Source organism: Palaemon carinicauda, chromosome 11, assembly GCF_036898095.1.
Source record: "Palaemon carinicauda isolate YSFRI2023 chromosome 11, ASM3689809v2, whole genome shotgun sequence".
Lineage (NCBI taxonomy): Eukaryota > Metazoa > Arthropoda > Malacostraca > Decapoda > Palaemonidae > Palaemon > Palaemon carinicauda.
Genome location: NC_090735.1, coordinates 145,883,735 through 145,888,734, shown reverse-complemented (window position 1 = coordinate 145,888,734; position 5,000 = coordinate 145,883,735). Strand labels below are relative to the sequence as shown.

Below are 5,000 nucleotides of genomic sequence, written 5' to 3'. Positions count from 1 at the left end.
TATATATATATATATATATATATATATATATATATATGTGTGTGTGTGTGTGTGTGTGTGTGTGTGTGTGTGTGCGTGCGTCTACGCCTCTTTTCCATATATATTAAATAATTGAACTATCGGTAAAGTGAACGCATAGTAGTTGTAGGAAGAAAGTCGATGATTCTGTAGTAATAGCTTTTATTCTCGCCTGCCGTAAAGTTGTCTTTTAAGAAACAGACCGAATGAGTGATGGTTACGTTGTTATAGGTATATACTGCCTTTCTCTGTTTAGAGTCCTTGGCTTGGCATAGCGAGGCTTTCTCAGGCTGCCTTCCAGTTAACCGAGTAAGATGGGTGGGTGGTGGTAACCGGTATACAAGATTACTCGAGGTTTGTGTGGTTGGTAAGTTAAGAGCTGCGTTAAGTTGGCGTTCACGTGTGTAAATTTCAAATACCATGATATCGTTTGGTGTTTGATTGAAAGGATGTTGATATATGCACCTTATTTCTGTTCACCAAATGCAATTCAAATACCCATGTTTTAACGTCCAGGTTTATTAGTTAATTTTATGTATTTATTACCCATGCCCTAACATACTGGCTTTAAATTTTTCTGTATACTATTCTTAAATACCTGTGGATTAACTTCCCTGTTTATTTGTATTTTCAGGAAAAAAAAGTCGCGGTCGCTTGATTATCCGTTCGTTTCAAGCTTGTCAATCTGGATCGGAGTCATTTTCCATCAGCGCTGATGTCGCCTGTATTATCCTTGCGTACAGATCCACATGTTGCTAATTGTTAAATACGGAAAGAGAGTGACTGGTGACAACGCTGGAATCTGGTGAAGTATTTTTCAGACTGAACTAAAAGGTGAGCATTACTTTATATTTTTCTTTTTTAATTCCATTCCCAAGCAAGCCAGTCCTCCCCGATTGGGGGCGGCGCCCCCAATCTGTGGGAGGACGTTCCCTATAGCACACGGAAGACCTTAAATTAAAGGTCTACCGTGCGCTATAGGGAGGCTTGCTTGAAAATCCCTTAGTTTTAAGTTCGGTGAGTATTAAGTTTTTTTGTAATTTTATTTAGGTTTTTTGCAGTTCACTTGGCCTGTCGATCACTAAATTTGATAGTTTAAGTTTTTGTTTTGCTTTTATAAGTCAAATTCTTTATATTCCATATTTTAAAGTTTTTGTTAAATCTATTTTAAGATTAAAAAGATTATCTGAATGTAAGCTTTGTTTTATGAAACGGGTAATTTTATCAGTTACTATCTATTTGACATCACAGGCTTTAGATATCAGTCTTATGTAGGGTTAACTTAACTCCTACCAGAAACATTTCTGATAATAGACACTTTTCAGATTGGTTTGCTGCGACAAAAGGATAAAACTACTTGAGGAGACTTCGTTGAATGTATAGCTTCATTTTCTACTCGTGAATTGGTTTGGATGAAGATTGTTACCAAAAATCCTGTCAATGTCTTCTATAAGTACTAGAAGATTGTAACGAGAAATCCTGTCAAGACCTTCTATTAGTGCTTTAGGATTATCAAGGGAAATACTGTTAAGTTTGGAGAAAGACGTCTATTGGAATTTTTGAGAATCCGGCTTGTACTAAGCGAATTGGTAAAATATAATTGACTCCGGTTTAAATGTTACTGGTAAGTTTTAAAGAAAAATAATTAAATTTGTTCACTCTAATGGTGGGATGTATAAGATTACAGATAATGCTGGAGAATTTGATAGAACAGATTACTGTTTTTCTTTTTCTTTTTTTTATGTAATTCCGCCAGATAAAATCCTTGGCGTTGTTAGGCATTGAGGAAACTTAGACATATTTTGGTTTATTTGGTTTATCGTTAGATTATAGTAATTTAGCTCTTCGGTAGGCTGAAATATTCAGTTCATATTTGATATGTTTGAACCAAATTTTTAGATGGAATAATGTATCTCTAATAAATTTCCTTGTTCACAGCTACGTGGTTGTCCTTTTTGCTTTATCTTTAATTTATTACAGAAGTGTTGGGACATTAAATGGCACATTCTCGTTTTTGGTTTTAATGTTTGAAATTTGTTAGTTAACCAATTTATTTTTGCCAATTAAAAAATAAAACTGTAGTTTTAAAAACTGATTTAGCTTTGTAATAAGGGAAACCGCATGGTGACCTCTCAAAATGGGTATAAGAGCAAGTTATGAGAACAAACTTGTCTAATTTCACTGAAACCGAATTTTTGATTCAAATGAGAAACCTCATTGCCTTCTTGTTAACCAATGATTCACAAATTTGAAAGTTGTCTGGTGTTTCTCAAAGCTGAACTATGAAACGTCCGTGCAGTTTACACAACTTAGAGTATCAATAATATATCAATTGGAGAGCATACTGTAATTATTAGTTTGAGTCAAACGGAAATGCTCTAACTAGGGATTGAAGTTTGCTATATTCAACGAACATCATTACTGATGTTGTTGAGGAATGTCAAAGTGCCGTTAGTGTTGGCTGAAACAGATTTTAAATTGGTGTTGGTGAGGAATTGTTTAGACTTATGAATTTGAGACTAGTTGCTTACGAATGTTTCTGTAATACGAGTGTTAAGCCTGAAATATTTTTGATCTCAAATACAGGGTATAGGATGAATTAATAAAGAAAAAGGGTGATAGTTTAGGGAATTTATCACCAGTAAAGGAAGATTTATACAGGAGGAAAAAAGGTTTAATTCATCACTCTTGTTTGTCTGCAATGTTAAACTAGCTTTTTTTCTTTTATTCGTATTATATTAAAACTAGTTTTTGTTAGAAATAAGAATATTTCTAGGTCTTGGAAGTATTCGTATCTCAATAGCCTGGTAAATAGAAGAGTGCGTAACTGGTTCAAAATTATACAAGCAGTTGTGAAGTGTGGCTGCACTAAAATTTTGAATAAACTAATCCGAAAATTATGCCTGAAAGATGTTCAAAAAAAGGTAGAGCTAATTTCAAACTAAATGTTTTTTGCTCAAGTTTCAATTTAATAGCGATAAAAGCTTAAAGCTAAACAACCTTTGGTTTAAAAAAAAAAAAAAAAAAAAAAAAAAAATTTTTTGAAACTTGGTATTAAAGATTACTTTGAAATTTTCTTGCTTGATTTATGTTTATAAATGAAGGGTATTTATTTTTTTTTTGAGGGGGTGGGGGTGGAGCACAACTTCGTATTAGCATCTGGGGAAAAATCTATTTCAAAGATCACTAAAGTGTTTATGGGGCTAACAGCTGTAGTAGATACGCAACTATCATTAGAGAGCTATGTGGCCAGATACTTCTGTAGTTTTAACATTATAAGTATTTCAATACTGATCTAACTTCAGTCATTTTATCCTGAAAATGTAATAGAATATATTTAATAAGAATTTATAAATTCTGGAAAACTGAAAGCAGCATTCTAAAAAAATCTATACAACCATGTACGGTATTGTTTTTAAAGTCAAAGTTCTATATTGTAAGGAACCAGTTTACTATATCAGGGAACGTTCAACCCCATAAGCTACATTTTTTCAACCATATTGATAAAACTATTTCATCATTCCGGGTTTTGTGGACTTGCGGTTAACCGATAGAAAAGGAATAGCTTTATATTAATGTAAGACCCTAGCGTATCCAAAAGGGGAGGGGGTTCGTGACCCAAATTTTTTGAGACCCCCCCCCCAAAAAAAGAAAAGGGGGGGGGGGGGTGGCGGTTAACTGTAAAACTTGGGGTTTGCAAAAACGAAATAGTTGACTGTTAAGCTCTGCATATGTGTCAAAATAATTTGGTTAGTTATTTTAACCTTCTGGTTTCATCCTTTATTTTGCTTTTTAAAGCTGTCCTACGAAGGTCCTCTTGCTCTAAAGGTAAAAACTATTTGATTCAACATTTATAAGAAATTTCTGAGTCGAGAAAATTAGTGCCAAACCCGTTCTAATTAAAAACTTGATATTGTCTAAAATATGCACAGTAGAAACAAAATGAACTTTCAACCCTTTTAATGGAAAAGTTTTTTTTTTTTTTTTTTCTTCTTCATTCTCGAGACAGTTAGTTTGAAAAAAAAAACTGTGTAGCTGAAAGGGAATAATCTAATTTATATTCCTGAAGCTGACGAAGACCTAGATGTGCCTATGAATGAATTCAGTTTATTTATAGTCTATCACTGAAAATTCAAGAGATGGAATAACTGCTGAGATGATATTGACCTAAATTGAAGAGACTCAGAATACTTAACAATATTATTTTTGTAAAATTTGTAGAATGTGTCATGAAGAAGCAAAACATGATGAATGGGAGTTAGGAGTGTTGACAAAAAAAAAAAAAAAAAAAAAAAAAATATGACATTGCTATAATTATTGAGGCATCACATTTATGGCAGTTACCATGAAAATATATATTATGCTTATTCTAAAGAGTCTAGAGAGAAATATTGATGAAAAGCTGAACGATAAACAAGTAGTTTTTAGAAGAGGTAGAAGTTGTGCTGACCTAATTTTCGTTTTAGGACATGTTAAAAAACGATATCTAAAATATAGGGATCTACTTTTGAGAACTTTGAAAAAGCCTTTGATAGTGTACACCGTCCAATTTTGTGGCGAGTCCTACGTTACTATGAATTTCCTATTAAATTGGAAATTTGATTGTCTTTTCATGAATATAGCAAGCACAGTTAATGCTAGTGTAGTCTTATGAAAAGAATTTCATGGGAACAGGGAGTACTCGAAGGGACTGTGTTCTTACCTATGTTTACCCTCCTCACGGATTTTGTAATGCACAGAACCGTAGGGGATTGTACAGGAAGATTGGAGTGGATTGGTAATAATAAATTAGCGGACCTAAAGTATGCTAATGACGCTGTCCTTATTAGCAGAACACCACAGAAATTGCAATGCTTGCTTACCAGATTGCATGAAAAAAAAAAAAAAAAAAAAAAATATATATATATATATATATATATATATATATATATATATATATATATATATATATATATATATGTATGTATGTATGTATATATATA

General features: G+C 32.7%; 1 long non-coding RNA gene across 1 annotated transcript; it reads left to right on the top strand.

Moving 5' to 3' along the window:
• Window positions 1-340: 340 nt before the first annotated feature.
• On the top strand, window positions 341-1,955 carry LOC137649830 (uncharacterized). Its single transcript, XR_011045871.1, has 3 exons — window positions 341-385; window positions 653-852; window positions 1,344-1,955. It is a non-coding gene; the product is annotated as an uncharacterized lncRNA (long non-coding RNA).
• Window positions 1,956-5,000: the final 3,045 nt, after the last annotated feature.